The 16,032-nt window shown below is 44.5% G+C and overlaps 1 protein-coding gene across 11 annotated transcripts in view; it reads right to left on the minus strand.

Moving 5' to 3' along the window:
• The window catches only part of CAMTA1 (calmodulin binding transcription activator 1), an 868,902-nt gene that overhangs the window by 577,941 nt on the left and 274,929 nt on the right, over positions 1-16,032 (minus strand). The gene's annotated exons all lie outside the window — the stretch shown is intronic.

Consider the following 16,032-nt stretch of genomic DNA (forward strand, 5'->3'; position numbering starts at 1 on the left):
TCTTCTTCTGAAGCCGGACTCATCTTACATCATTGTCACGAGAGACGTCACATTCCCTCAGCCTGATTCCCACCCGCCCTGAGCCAAATCGCACAAAGATTAAAAAGAAAAGATAAAGCCATATTCCAGAGCAAGAGAGAGAGAGAGGTTAACCTTTCCTTCTACTGATAACTTAATCTATTGAGCGGCGCTTCAGAAAGAAGAGCAATGTCAGCAGAGTTCAAGGCAAAGATGGAGAAAATGTGGGCACCTGAAGGTAAATTAAATATTTATAAACACAACAACATCACTGCAGATAGAATTACTGATTTATTAATAATTTCCATAAAAAGCCAGTGGGTGACATCAACATAAGTCATTGCTCCAGCTCTGGGGCATGATATGGCCCATTACTCCCAGCTCCAAACGGATCTGCTAACATGAAATTGGCAGGGATTGGGAGTTAAATTAAGGATGGACTAGTACACATTTCCCTTGATCTTGGTGATGATACAACACGGAGCTGCTGCCCTTGACTATCAAAACATGCAGAGAGGGGGCCTCCGTCTCCAACTTTCTCTGCAGCTGAGGTTCCCAGAGGGCTCATGGTGAACAGCAGCCTATCCGCCCAGAGGCTCAAAGCCTTCCTCTGCAGTGAGCCTCCTCTGGGCCTGGACATAACGGAGCTGACACCTGTGACCAGAGACGCTAAACCTGCCCTTGAAGAAAAAGAGGAGACTCTCACCAAAACCCGGTTAGCAGAGCAGGTTAAAGTAGAAAACGCCACCCACACCATGCAGTCTGAAGGCCACAGGCTCAGGCGGAGATCAGGGTCTCTTATCATCATGGACATCAGCCACTACCACCAGGCAGCCAGTGACCGGTAACCCAGAGCCCGCACTGCCTCATTCTGGAAGCCCGCATCTTTCACCAAGAACCTGGTAAGCAGAAACCTGGGGCCCAAATTGCACAGGTTCCCGTCACTGAGTACAGCTAAAGAAGAGGATTGACCAGCACCCTGTTCTCTCTCATCCCTGAGCCTTTTCTGTTCCATACTCTATTTCTTCTCCTTAGAAAATGCCTTTCCTGAGGCCTCACCATAGCCAGACACCCCCTGCTTTGGCTGGCCCTCCTAACTATCCATGGTGGGGTCGGCTGCCCATCCTGCGTGCTCCCATGGCACCACACCATCCATTCCCTATGATTTATCACTTTGCATTCTAATTGCTTGTTTACTTGGATAGCATCCCCCACTGGATCACGAGCTCCTCAAGGGCAAGGAATATGTCATCACTGGTGTATCCCCAGGACCTAACAGTGTAGATGGATGGACAGGTGGGTAGAGGGGAGGGGCGGAGGAAGAGTGGGCATGAGAGAAACAAATGCACAGGTAGGAGTGAGTCCGTGTGTCCTTGTGCATGTGTTCTGAGGCTGTTGTGTGTTTGTATAGGTTTACTATTAGGTGAAGTCATAGCTTAAAAGCTGCGAAATGCAGCAGTTCCTAAAGGAAACCCTTACCAGTGCTTTAATGAACTCCACACCACTGTAGCAAGGTGATGTAGCATCACGGTTAAGAGCACAAGCTTTGGAAGCAAACAGACCTGGCTTGGGGTACTGGCTCTGCCACTCATTAACTGTCTGATCTTGAGCACACTGCTCACCCTGTAGAAACCTCCGTTTTCTATGAAACTGAGATAGGACTACCTCATGGGGCTCTTAAAAGGAGCAACAAGTCTTAATACTCTGACCGGCACATAGCAATGCCCCCCCACCTGGCCACAGCTAGCGCTACGCTCATTATGAGGTCCACATGATATGAGCTGCCATCTGGAGGCTCCTGATGAGGTAGCAGGTACCAAAATGGTGCAGCTCAGAAGCTGCCAGTGCTGCTGGACTTACCTCCATCCATCCCCACCTTCCATCCCTCTCCATCCCTGTCCCCCAGGCCCACAGCGAATGGTAACATCACAGGGACTGTTTAGAGTTAGTTGGAGTTGATCCTTCCATGTATCTATTGATGCCCATTTGGCTTCACAAAACATGGAGAGCAGGCTGTGGCTGGAGTCGGGGAGTGGATAAATTGAGCCACTTATGTGTGTCAACCCGTCTACCTGAATTTCAGAAAACCTGCCATCCAGAAAAATAGTCTGTGCCAACTGGAACCCCTCGGATCCACGTCCTTACCCAGGATCATGCTGAGAGCTAAGTGACCCCTGCTGGCCCAGAAGGTTGGGGGCACAGTACATCCCAGCCACCTCCAGACTGATCACAGTGTTCCGAAGACCCAGACACCCAAAGAAGATCTTCATGAACATCCCTCAGCCACTACTCACCCCGACCCAGCAGGGCCCCCTACTGTTACTGTCCTTCAAAGAAACAAACCCCCTAGGCCACTCATTGCCTTCAATATTTACTCTACAAATATTTATTGAGCACCTATTGTGTGTCAGTCAGTGAACGAGACCACTTTGAAGCCCGCTCTTAAAGAACTCATGGTCAAGTAGGTGATAGACACAACATGATAGAGCAGCGTAAGCACCATTACAGGGTCACCTGCCCAGTCAAGTCTGTAGACACACCCAGTGGGTCATCCCAGGTCTACTGAGCTGTTGTATGAGCAAGCAAAGCCATAGGAAGTCACACTGATTTATGAGCCTAACCTTTGAGCACTGGCCACTGCTTCCTCCACCCCCAAGGTAACAATACTTCCCACACAATGCCCCTTGGTGGAGCACTCATCCCCACTTAAGAGCAGGCTTACTGAGCAAAGGAAACTGAATGCCCAGACCCAGGCACTTGCCTCTGTGGTGCTCAAGTTGCTTGCCTGGCTTCCAGCTGGACTAGGCATGTCTGAGTCACCTGTCCACTCCCAGGCCCATGCTACCCAGTCTACACAGCCCATTTCCCTGTTGCAGGTCTTGGTCTACCTCATCATCAGATGGGCAGACCATGGGCCAGACCCCCCCCCTTTTCCAAAGCTAAGGAATATATTGGGAAAATGCATGTGCACATGCCAAAGAACCAAACAGAATAATAGATACTAAATAGTGTACAGCAAAGTAAGGACCATCAAAATTCAGCATAAGGAGAGTCAGCTGGGCCAGGAAAGGGGATGGCTTTTAGGGGAACAGAGACCTCATCATCTGAGTCATCATTACCATCATCACAATGGCTAACATTAGTAGAATAATGTCTAAGGCCAAGTACTGACCTAGGACTTGATGAGGGATAATCTCACTTAATCTTCATAGCAAACTATGAAGCAGGAACCATGCCCATTTTGTGGGTGGGAAAACTGAGACACAGAGCAGTTAGGTAGCTTGCCCAAGGTCACATGGCTAGTCTCTGTGGAACTAGAACCCAAATCAATGTGGAATGGTTCCAGAGTCTACACTCTCCACTACTGTTCTGAATTTATGATGTGATCAGAAGGAGAAAAGGAAACCAGCATGTGGAGAGTCATGCTTTCTCCAGCACAGGTCTCCCCACTGACCCGGAGGTACTTCACTGCCCCACCACCTTTCGGGGGACCAAGGGAAGCCAGGCTGAGCATCCATCACTGGGATTCTCTCCTTCTAGCAGGATCAAGTTCATTTTTACCCAGAAGTGCTTGTATGATTCATGGGACCATCTATACTTCAGGGACAGAGAAAATCCCTTATATTCAGAAACCATTTACTTAAAATATCTTACAATGCAGAGACAAACAACAAACAAAAAGAGAGTTAGTCAAGCTGAAGAAGGGAAAGAGTTTTAAAAAAAAGATCTTCAGCCCAACTGTCTGGCCTTTCCCTCTTTCCCCAAAGCTCCACCAACCCAGGGCTCTGAGGAAGGCAAATGGAAAGAGATCTGGTCTACCTCATTTTTACAGAGCAGGAAACTAAGGCACAGAGAAGAGAAGGGACTTACCCAAGGTCAGCATTTTTGGCTGACCCACGCTGGGAAGCGGGGCTCCTGACTCACAGTGCATGCATGATCTTGTTGGCTCTCAAACTCAAGTCTGGCCCAGGAAATTCATGGGATGCTCAAACAAGAAGGGAGCTTGCCCCAAAGAAGTGAAAACGGCAACTCAGACAAAATCATTTACGCAAATGTTCGCAGCAGCATTATTCACAACCGCCAAAAGGTGGAAGCACCCCAATGTCCATCACAATATAGATGGATATAGGAAATGTACTATATCCACACAGCAGAAGAGGGTTCAGCCATAAAAAGGAATAAAGTTCTGATACATGGATAAACCTTGAAAACATGCCGAGTGAAAGAAGCCAGTAAACAAGGCCACATATTGTAGGATTCCATTGATAGGAAATGTCCAGAACAGGCAAATCCATAGAGATGGAAGGTAGATTGGTGGTTTCCAGGGGCTGGGGGAGGGGGAGACAATGGGGAGTGACTGCTGATGGGTATGTGGTTTCCTTTTGGGGGGATGAAATTGGAACTAAATTATGGTAAAAGTTACCCCGAATTGTGAATGTACTAAGTGCCACTAGTAATAAAAAAGAACAAGAAGAGAGGGTAGACATCCAGCTAGGTGTGACACTGGGGTGCAGAAAATGCCAGCCCCCCTGCCTGTAAAGTTGGACTTGAACCCAAAGAGCTACACCCCATGCCCACCGGCCTCCTCCAGCTCCCTGGCTCTCTTGGTATCTCTTTCTTCTTGGACCCTAAATACTGCAGGAATGCTGAGAAGAATGACCCGACTGTCAAGATGAAGGAATTCACTGCAGGCTCCAAAGCAAAGACTGTCCAGCTTGCAGATTTTAAATGTTCACTTTGTCCTTTGGACGTTCAAATAGAAAAACTGCCGCCAAGGTATCGTGTCTGTGTGTGGCAGGGGCTCTGGGAATGAAATGTAGTAGAGTCCCACAGGCCCCTGTATCTGCTTGGCACCAGGTTCGGTCCCTGCAGACGAGGGAGTTGGGTGGGCCCCTCCCCAAAGCACTGACCCAGCCCCATCCAGGAGGGCAGAGGGGGCAGGACCAAGGGGCAGCCCGGCTCCACACTTGGCATCACTGCCTTGTTGCACCCTGTGTCATCATGAATCTCCACCATCCAAAGGTATCACCACCTAATTGCCAGGTAAGGCTGGGCCTGTCTGCCCACCTCCCCAGCTGATGGGGTCTGATGGAGGACTACAAAGCCCCTTTTGGTGGCAAGCAAGCTGTGGTCATCCACAGTGGCTGCCCTGAGAGTGGCTCTTTTTGCCCCTTCCCACCTCAGCCCTATGCGCTGATTCTGCCCGTGTCACCCGCCTGGCCCTGTTCATAGCCCACCTCCTCCAGGGAGTCTTCCCTGCTGCCTCACTCCAGGGAACTCCAGCTTCCGTAACCTTCTCAGTAATGGTTGCACCACTCCTGGCCTCCCAACACACAGCACCCTCTGCTGCTAGCATTTCCGTGCCTGCTGGTTCTCCCCTCCTAGTTTTGCAGCATCTGGGGAGGGTCTGAGTCTCTGAGTCTTGACACTGTAGAGCCCCCAACAATTCTGCATCTGGAGATGACAGGGGACCTAGCAAGGAGGAATGAAAGAATGCCCAGTTCTCTTCTAAAGGACACCAACAGGGGCGCCTGGGGGGCTCAGTCATTAAGCGTCTGCCTTCGGCTCAGGTCAGGATCCCAGGGTCCTGGGATCGAGGCCCACATCGGGCTCCCGGCTCCGTGGGAAGCCTGCTTCTCCTTCTCCCACTCGCCCTGCTTGTGTTCCCTCTCTCACTGTCTCTCTCTCTGTCAAATAAATAAAATCTTTAAAGACCACCAACAGAAAGAGCCCACGTCTGAGCTGAGTCCTGCTGCAGGCTGGGGGTCGTGGAGGTGAACAGACAAGGGCGTGGTTGCCATCAAGGTTCTGTGCCCTGTGTGCAGAGGTGTTACGGTCTGCTCAACACCGCACATCCGAAAGGCGGCAGCCAGCCAGCCCCCAGAGCAGCCCTGTCGGGTAGGAACAGAATGTCAGCCACAAACGCGAGTGAGCCACAGGTGTGATTTTCAAATTTCTAGAAGCTATGCTTTCAAAAAAGTAAAAACAAACAGGAAAGATTGATTTTAATCATATATTTTGTCCATATATTTTATATTTTAACCCAGTAGATCCAAATGATTATGATTTCACTAATTTACAGAAAGCAGCCGCGAGCTAGTTTGCATTCCTTTTCGTACTAAGTTCTCAAACCTCAGTGTGTATTTTAGACCACAGCCCAGCTCAGTTTGGGAAACCATATCACAAGTGCTCAACAGCCACGTGCACCTGCCACACCGCACATGCAGCCCTAGACACAGACATCAGAGGAATCTGCAAAAAACAAGATGCCTTCTAAAGCCAAGCCCTCTGCATCCAGAGGGCTGACGGGGAGCCCGGGGCGGGGAGGATGCAGATGTGGCCACAGCAAACACAGCAAACACTTCCCCTGAAGCGGGGCTCCTGCCACACTGGACCACCTCTGAGGGGAGGAGCCACGTCCTGCCTCTGGTGTGTGGGGAAGCTGCATCTGTTTGGGAGAGGATGCGTGATTCTCGGAGGGGCTGAAATCACCCCCATCCCTCAGCCTGAGCTCGCTGTCACTTCCGTTCCTTCCCCAGAAGGAGTCTCCCACTGCAGACACCCCATTGAATCATCCAGCTCCAAGAAACTGGCTTCGCCTTAAACAATTTCACCTGGAGCAGCCCTCAGAAAAAGGGCAGGAGTCCCTCCCAGGTTTCCCTAGAACAGTCCATCTCTGATCTGGCTTCAAGGCACGGGTCCAACGTCAGGGAGAGAGTAGGGTCAGTCTCGAGGGGTCTTTATTGCTTATTGGGACAAATTAAATAGACAAAAACAAAAAACTATATAGAGGTGTGTTTTGTTTTTATACTCCTGAGTCCAAGTAATAAAAATATCTGGGGTCTACACAATCTCAGATAGTTTGTACACCAAAAAAAAAAAAAATGAATCTTCAACCAAGGGATAATTTTTAAAGTTTGTTTTTTATGAGAGTTCTGCACAAGGGTTTTATCTGTAAAGGACCAAAGCTGGGGGGGGGGGGTGTCGCCAGGACTCTCCTAGCAGCTGGCCCCAGCATCTGCTGGAGCCACAAAATGCAATTATATTACTCCCAAATGAGAAGTAAAAATATCTTGTTTCCAATACTCTTGGTTTTAAGACTCATACTTAATGTCCTCTGGGTATTTCAATGGTGCCAGATCTCTGTGTTATGTACTTTATTAGGGATGTGTGAATGTCATATTAATGACTTCTAACCATCATGTTTATAGTGGAAGCACATTTTCCCAGAACCCACCACTCACTGCACTTTACAAAAAATAATTGGCCTTAATTTAAATAAATAATCATTCCATAACCCTCTCCCAGGGGCATCTCTCACCTGCAGGGCACCCCATGCATAAAGCTAGGGGGTCTCCTCCTCCATGATAAATATCCTGACCCTGGGGCCAATAGTGCAATGTCTCTTCTCTGTATATTCCTGTCCCCATCCACTGATGTACTTCCCAAGCACCCAGCTGGCCAAGCCAACACCCTCTACAGGATGCTCTGGGTCCCCACCCACAGATTAAAAACAGCACCCCAAATCATGCTTTCAAAATGACCAGCTCTTGTTGTCAACAACTAGAATAGAGAATAATGGTTTCTATTTTTTTATTTATATGAGTGGTAGCATAGCTCTATGCTGACAATTCATGAGAATGGTGGTGATTAAGATCTCAGGGATCCAAGGGTATCTGGAGGACTTCCTACAAAATGGTAAGTAGTAATTCAGGATAAATTCCTAACAGCCCAAATTTCTGCAATAAAGCCTGGCCCAGTTGGCTATCTTTTTCAGATGTGGTAAAGCATTGTCATGACCATCAAAGTGCCAATCTGAGCAGAAACAATGAACCAACATAAAAACGTTCAGAGAGAGATTCAGTGAAGAAGCAATCCACCCAGTCTTTCATTCATTTCATTATCCACTCATTGGTTCAATCATCTGATGAATTATTGAGCACCTACTATACACCAGGCACTTTGCAAGGCCCTAATGATTGCAGACATGTGAGTAATGGCCCTGGGGAATACAGCTGGGAAGACAGACGGGGCTGCAGGATCCAGGGCTCTTGTGTCAACTACACAACAGATGATGATGCCAAACTCGCAGCCCAGATCATGTGTCCGTGCTGAACAGAGAAGTGAAGGTCTCACCGCGGAGCGAACAGTTAAACTGGGCCTTGAAGAAGGAGTGGGAAGTTGCCAGGCTGACAAATGGTAAAGGCATGAGGGAAAGGAAACTGCAGGTGCGAAAGCAGGAAGGTGAGAGCAGCAAATGTGTTTGGGGAACTTTGAGCAGTGGGGAGTAGGCAGAGTCTGCAGGGCGTGGGGAATGACAGAACCCAAAGCTGGGAGGGCAGGGAGGCACCAGAATGGGAGGAATTAAACTGACCAGTGAATGGAGTTTTATCCGCAAGAGCCAGGGGAGTCATCGAGAGCTCTCATGTGGAGGGGAGATACAAGAAAAGCTGTGCTTTAGAAACAGCACTCTGATGGTGGAGAGGGACCTCAGCCCAGGAAGGACAGGGTGGGATCCTGAACTACAGTGTGTGAGTGGGAAAGTGGAACAGAGTTGAATTTTTTCAAAAGTGAAGTAAATAGGCTTGAAAGCCAATTGGCTGGAGCAAACAAGGCAGTGAGGGCATCTCCGAAGCAAAGGAAGCCCAGGGTGCTGAATGTACCCAGAGATGTGCTGGTTTGGTGCACACCGTGTTTGTTCCCCTTTGGTGTATTTGCCAACATTTCAGGATTGGGAGATGGGCATTTCCAGCTTTTCTTAAAAACTAAGATCTGGCAACTTTGGACCCAAGTTCCTGCAGAGCATCCACTGGATGGAGCTGAGAAGCAGCTGCCCCTTTGGATGGGCATGAGCTCTCAGATGGCCACCTTCCCCACCTGGCTGGCTTGCTTCACTCACACCTACTTGGACACTGTAGGCACATGACTTTGGGGCTCCCACTCTGCTGTTTCTGGCATTGAAAACAAAGTGGATTACAAGACATAAACCATATAGTTTATCCAGAAAGAAAATACATTTTGAGCAAAAGATTTTAGAAGAAGATATGTTAGGGGCACCTGGGTGGCTCAGTCAGTTGAGCATCTGACTCTTAGTTACAGCTCAGATCATGATCTTAAGGTCGTGGGTTTGAGCCCCACATCAGGCTCCACACTCAGTGCAGAGTCTGCTTGAGATTCTCTCTCACTCTCTCTCTGCCCCCCTGCTCATGCTCTCCTTCTCTCTCTCTCTCTCTCTCTCAAATAAATAAATAAATCTTAAAAAAAAAAAACAAAGAAGAAGAGAGATATGTTAGCCAGAGCAATCACTGCCCTTAATATAATAGTTGCCGATTAATTTGGACCTAAGATTGCCCCACCTCCTATTTCAATATTGTGCCAGTAGTTAATCATTATCTTTTAGCTCCAATTTCACCCTTATTTGTCCTGCTTTGTGACGCTGATGATAGGCCCTGTAGACATTTCTCCTGGGCCATCCTAGCAAAATCCTAAGCTTCATCAGCAGAGAGCAATGAAGTCACCCTGCAAGATGATAGTGGCAAGAAGACATCTCCTTTCTGGTTTCCGTCCTCTATCACTATTATTATCCTCATCACTATTATTCAGAGCTGGAGCCGAGTGGCCATGCACATGAGCTCCAGCAACACCCCACAGCACACTCCCTCCCTGGCAGGCTGCAGCTCTGGTCCTCCCAATGCCCTCAAGCAACAACAAGTCACCTCTGCCGACAAACTGCAGCCCATACCCTTTGGCAGCCAGCATGTTCCTGAGTTGTCCAGGTGCTCTGAAGAGGTCTGAATTTCAGCCCAGGGGGTGGAAGGAACTCTTCTAGTCCTTAGATTATTTATGGTCTACTCTTCTTCAACCTACAGGTAGTAGCTGCTCTTCCAGTGGTAGCTGGTACTTCTAAAACCCTTAGAATTCTCTTTATCCCTATTGGTAGTCAACCACCCTTTACTATTTAACAATTCTTTATACTAAATTTTCTCTGTTCAAATAATCAGTATGGTTTCTGTGTCCTGACTGGACCCTGACTGATAAGAATCAGCCACAGTCCTGAGGATACTGATACCCTCACTGCTGTGTCATCCTAGAAAAGATGCTAAAAAGCAGAGGGTAATGAAAAGACACCTAAAGCAGAAGAAGCATGCTTTGGGGGAAGTGTCCAAGTTACCCCAGTGAGGACTCTATTAATTTTCCCAGATGCCAGTCACACACTAGGTAGTTTGAAAGGCATTGGAATGATGTGTACCCTTAATTTGTGAGATCTAATCTGCCTTTGGGGGGAGATAAAAAAGCATCACTTGTAGAGTAGAAAAATGTCATTCCATCTCCCTCTCCCTTGGTGATTTGGGTCAAATGACTTGACATTTACTCACCTGAGCTATGGGATAACACACTGTAGTACATAGGGTAATATATGCAGATTCTAGGCACACAGTAGATTGCTGGGCTGAAGTTTTTAATCAGTTATGTTGAGGTATAATATATACAATAAAATATAACTCATTTATTTATTTATTCATTCATTCATTTTGGTGGAAATTCCTTCTGATGTTTTTCTATGGCAATGTACTTTATTTTTTTTTAATTTTATTTATTTATTTGAGAGAGAGTGCACATGGGCACACAAGTGGCGGGGGAGGGGAAGAGGGAATTTCAAGCCCACCCTGTGCTGAGCACAGAGCCCCAGCGCAGGGCTCAATCTCACGACCCTGAGATCACGACCTGAGTCAAAATCATGAGCCAGATGCTTAACCTACTGAGTCACCCAAGTGCCCCCGTGTACTTTATTTTTTTCATTGAATACGATGTTCTATCAGTTTCAGGGGTACAACATAAACATTCAACATTTATATACATTATGCAGTGCTCACCATGGTAAGTATAGTTACCACCTATCATCTGTAAAGTTATTACAGTATTATTGACTATATTCTCAATACTGTACATTTCATCCCTGTGACTTATTTATTTCATAACTGGAAGTCTGTACCTCTTCACCCCGGTCACCTATTTTGTCCATCCCCTCCACACCTCTTCCCTCTGGCAACTGTCAGTATGTTCTCTGTTGAGTATGTTTCCGATTTTTGTTTATTTGTTCATTGGTTTTGTTTTTTAGATTCCATATATAAGTGTAATCATATAGTATTTGTCTCTGTCTGACTTATTTCACTTAGTATAGTAACCTCTAGGTCTATCCATGTTGTTGTAAATGGTAAGATTTCATTCTTTTTTAGGCTGAGTAATATTCCATTGTGTATATTATTATTCCACTTCTTCATTCATCTATTGATGGACACTTAGGTTGTTTCCCTATCTTGACTATTCTAAATAGTGCTGCAATAAACACAGGGATGCAGAAATCTTTCCTAATCAGTCTCTTCATTTTCCTCAGGTAAATACCCGGAAGTGGAATTGCTGGATCGTTGGGTGCTTCTATTTTTAACTTTTTAAGGAATCTCCATACCACTCTCCACACTGGCTGCACCAATTTTCCTTCCCACCAACAGTGCAGGAGGGTTCTCTTGTCTCCACATCTTCGCCAACATTTGTTATTTCTTTTCTTTTTGATACTAGCCATTCTGACAGGTGTGAGGTAATATCTCGTTGCAGTTTTGATTTGTATTTCCCTGATGCCGAGTGATGTTAAGCATCTTTTCATTTGACTGTTGGCCATGGGTATTATGTTTTCTTTGAAAAAGTCTATTCAGATCCTCCGCCTATTTCATGATCAGACTGTTTCAATTCATTTTAAATGTACAGATCAATGAATGTTAACAAATATATTATGTATCTATCACCACATTTAAGATATAAAATGTTTCCAGCACCATGAAAAGTCCCTTCATACCCCTTTTCAGTCAATCTCCCTCATACCTCCAGCCTCAAGCAGCCATTGACCTGCTTTCTGTCCTTGCAGATTAGTTTTGTCCACTCTAGAATTTTATATGAATGAAACCATACAGTATGTATTCTTTTTGTGTCTGGCTTCTTTCATCTGAGATAATGTTTCTGAGATTCATCCATGTCTTTGTGTAGTAATCCATTCCCCTTTATTGCAAAGTATTATTCCATTGTAAAGATTTGTCACAATTTGCCTATTCATTCAAATGTTGACAGACATTTGTGTTGTCCAGTTGTGAGCTGTTATGAATAAAAATTCATAAGGAATTAACATTCATTCACAAGTCTTTGTGTCTCTCTCTCAAATAAATAAATAAAATCTTAAAGAAAAAAGAAAACAAACCAGAATAAAAGGGTGCCTGGGTGGCTCAGTTGGTTAAGCGACTGCCTTCGGCTCAGGTCATGATCCTGGAGTCCCAGGATCGAGTCCCGCATTGGGCTCCATGCTCAGCGGGGAGTCTGCTTCTCCCTCTGACCCTCCCCCCTCTCCTGTGCTCTCTCTCTCTCTCTCTCATTCTCTCTCTCAAATAAATAAATAAAATCTTAAAGAAAAAAGAAAACACAAGTCTTTGTGTGAGCATGTGTCTTCATTTCTCTTTGGTAAAAACCTAGGGCATGGAATCACTTGGTCATATGGTAAGTATGTACTTAACTTTATATGAAACTGTCAAACTGCTTTCCAAAGTGGTTGCACTATTTTATTTCCATCAGGAATGTATATGAATTAAAGTTGCTCCACATCTTTGCCAACACTTGGCACTATCAAGCTTCTCTATTTCAGCCATTGTAGTGAGTATATAACTATCTCATTGCAGTTTCAGTTTGCTTTTCCCTAATAAATAATGACATGTAACATTTTTTCATGTGCTTATTGACCATTTATATATTTTCTTTTATAAAGTCTGTTTTAATTTTTGCCCAGTTTTTAATAGGGTTGTCTGTCTTTTTATTGATGAATTGTAATAGTTCATTTTGTATTTTGGATATGAGTCTTTCATAACGTTTATACTTTATAAGTGTTTTCTTCCCATCTCTGGCCTACTTTTTAATTTTCTTAAAGATGTATTTCAAAGAGCAGAAGTTTTGTGGTTGTCGTTTTTTGTTTTGAGAGAGAGAGTGCAAGGGGGTGGGCAGAGGGAGAGGGAGGTAGAAAGAGAGAATCTTAAGCAGGCGCCACACCCAGCACGGAGCCCAACATGGGGCTTGATCTCACGACCCTGAGACCATGACCTGAGCCAAAATCAAGAGTCTGACGCTCAACCAAATGAGCCACCAGGAGCCCCAAATAGCAGAAGTTTTTAATTTTAGGTTAAGTTCAATTTATCAATTTTTTTCTTTTCTTGATTAATTTAAGAAATCTGTGTCTACTCCAAGTTCCCTGCTTTCTTTTGGGAATGTTTAGACTGTATTTAGTGTAATTATCAATGTGGTTTAGTTTAAATTTACATACTATTTGTTTTCTGATTGTTCCATTTGTTCTTTGTTCCTCTTTACTCTTTTTTTTTTTCTTGGCCTTCTTTTGGATTAACTGATTCTTGTTTATTTTTAGTATTCCATTTATCTCCACTGTTGGCTTACTAAGTTTGCCTCTGTTTCATCTGTGGTTGCTCTAAGATTTACATTATGCACCTTTTACTTAACAGAACATACCTTCAAATAATACTGGACCACTCATGTGTATTGCAAAGACTTAAACAGTATACTTCCACTTTGCCCCTTCTTTCATTCCTGGTATTGTCTATTGTCATATACTTTACTTCTACGTATGTTCTAGACCCGCAATGTAGTGATTTAAACAATTGGTTATCTTTTAAAGAAATAAAAAATGAAGGAAAATATCTTAAATTTACCTACACATTTACCATCTTTAACACTCCTCATTGTTTTGTATAGCTCCAAGTTTTCATCTGGTTTCATCCTTCACACAAACTTTTAACATTTCTTATAGTGCAGGTCTCCAAGCAACGAATTCTCTGATGTGCCTGTGTCCGTGTGTGTGTGTGTGTGTGTGTGTGTGTGTGTGTGTGTGTCTATTGGAAAACATCTTTACTTCACTTACATTTTTTTTAAGGATGATTTCACTGAATATGGAATTCTAGGCTGACAGGTTTTTTTCTCTTCAGCACATAAGTGATTTTACTCCACTGTCTTCTGGCTTGCATGGTTTCTAATGTGAAATCTGCATAAATTCTTATCTTTGTCTCTTATAACATGTCTTCCCCCCACCTCCTGCCAACCCTGCATCTGGTTGACTTTAAGATTTCCTCTTTATCATTGATTTGAAGCAATTTGATATGGTGTACCTTGCTGTGGTTTTCTTTGTATTAATCTTGCTTGGGGTATGTTGAGTTTCTTGGATCACTAGGTTTATAATTTTCAACAAATTTGGAAAACTGTCAGCCATTATATCTTTAAATAAAGAATGTTAGGCTCTGCTCTGGCAGGCATTTGAGTTACTTGTAGATCAATCTGATCTTCTTAAGATTTAATCTTTGTAAAGGTGGGTCTACAGTACTCTTATTCTAGGAATATTTTAGCCCTACTATTATTTTTTTTCCTTCTGTACTACATGTCCCATTTGTCCAATCCGGCTGGTCAGAATTCGAATGCCTCCCAGTCCTATATGAGCTCTGGAAATTTTTCACCTTACATTCCTAGATGCTTGTAGCCCAACCTTGGCAAATTTCAACAGTTCAATATCCAACAGATATTTCCAGAGGACCCATGCAGATTTCTGGAGCACTTTCTCCACAAGGCATTCTACTCTCTGACATTCTGCCTTCTGATATCTGGCCATATCAATTTCCCCAAATTCTGATATCTGTCTCTTCAACTCAGCAAGATGACTGTACTCTGCTTGGGGTAACCTCCCTGAAACCAAACTTGAAATGCCTCCAAGCAGAAATACCAAGTAGTTGTAGGACTCATAATATCCTCTTGGAAACCAAAGTCCTACCCTGACTATTGCATAACATCTGAAAATATTATTCCACATGTTTTGTCCAGTTTTATATTGTTTATGGCAAGAGGACAAATCTGGTCCCAGTTATTCCAACATAGACAGCAGTAAAAGTCTTGCCATTAATTTTTAGATTTTTAGATTTTTGTTTTATTCTTTGAGAGGTCAGCAATCTGATGAATAAAGGACATAGCCAGGGCTAAAACTTTGAGGGTACCATTTTTGCCTCAGAGAGAAGTTATCTTGAAGTCGATGGGGACCCAGGCTTTCCCCAATATCAAAAAGTGGGAGGAAGAGATAATGTCCAGGGACAATCGAATACCAATTCTGCTTTAACAACACCTACCCTTCACTTCTACCCTTGGATGAAGATGTAGACGTGCTGATCTGATAGATTCAGTTCAAGAATCAGAAGAGCCTAAAAGAGCACAGATTGTTGTTATAAGTCCTTCCAGAATAGTGATATAAACCTGAATATAAAACAGAAGCAGTGTTGCAAGAATTTGGCTTCTTTTTCAACCTTGGCAGGATTCTATCTGCACAGAAAGTGTCACCGACAGCCACACACTGCCAACTCCCATTAAGAACTAGGGACAAGGGACAATCCATGTAAAAATATCCTGCATATGCTGGTCTTTGTGTACCCACCTCCCTTTAAGATAAATTCCGAATACCTAGCTATGAAAATCAGGAATTTATATCAGGGTGTGTGTGTGTGTGTGTGTGTGTGTGTTCTCTTCCTACCAATAGATAACCCCACCCACAATGCTAAAATCCACCTCTGCTCTAACATTAACCGATAGAGCCCTTTGGAAATGGGTCTTAAATCATTCAAGGAGGTCAGAAAAGGATTTGAAGGTAGCAACAATGAGGTTCTGGTGCCAATAGGGACAGATTAGAGGTAGGAATTTTGACTTGCTCTTGGCCCTTCCTGCCTCCAAGAAAAGCAAAGCCACTTAACTCTGAACAACTAAATTTCCTTGTAGAACAAACACTAACACTCATCCTAACCCCTCCCCCACCCCAAATCCAATAAAACTAATAAAAACAGAAGCAAACCAGGAGTAGGAGACCTGGATTTTATCTGGTCTCAGGAATTCAGCTGGATAGGGATCAAACCATTCTGAACACCTACGAACTCAACAGGAGAT

Source organism: Callorhinus ursinus, unplaced genomic scaffold, assembly GCF_003265705.2.
Source record: "Callorhinus ursinus isolate GAN/ISIS: 27379988/994484 unplaced genomic scaffold, GSC_fseal_2.0 scaffold18, whole genome shotgun sequence".
NCBI lineage: Eukaryota > Metazoa > Chordata > Mammalia > Carnivora > Otariidae > Callorhinus > Callorhinus ursinus.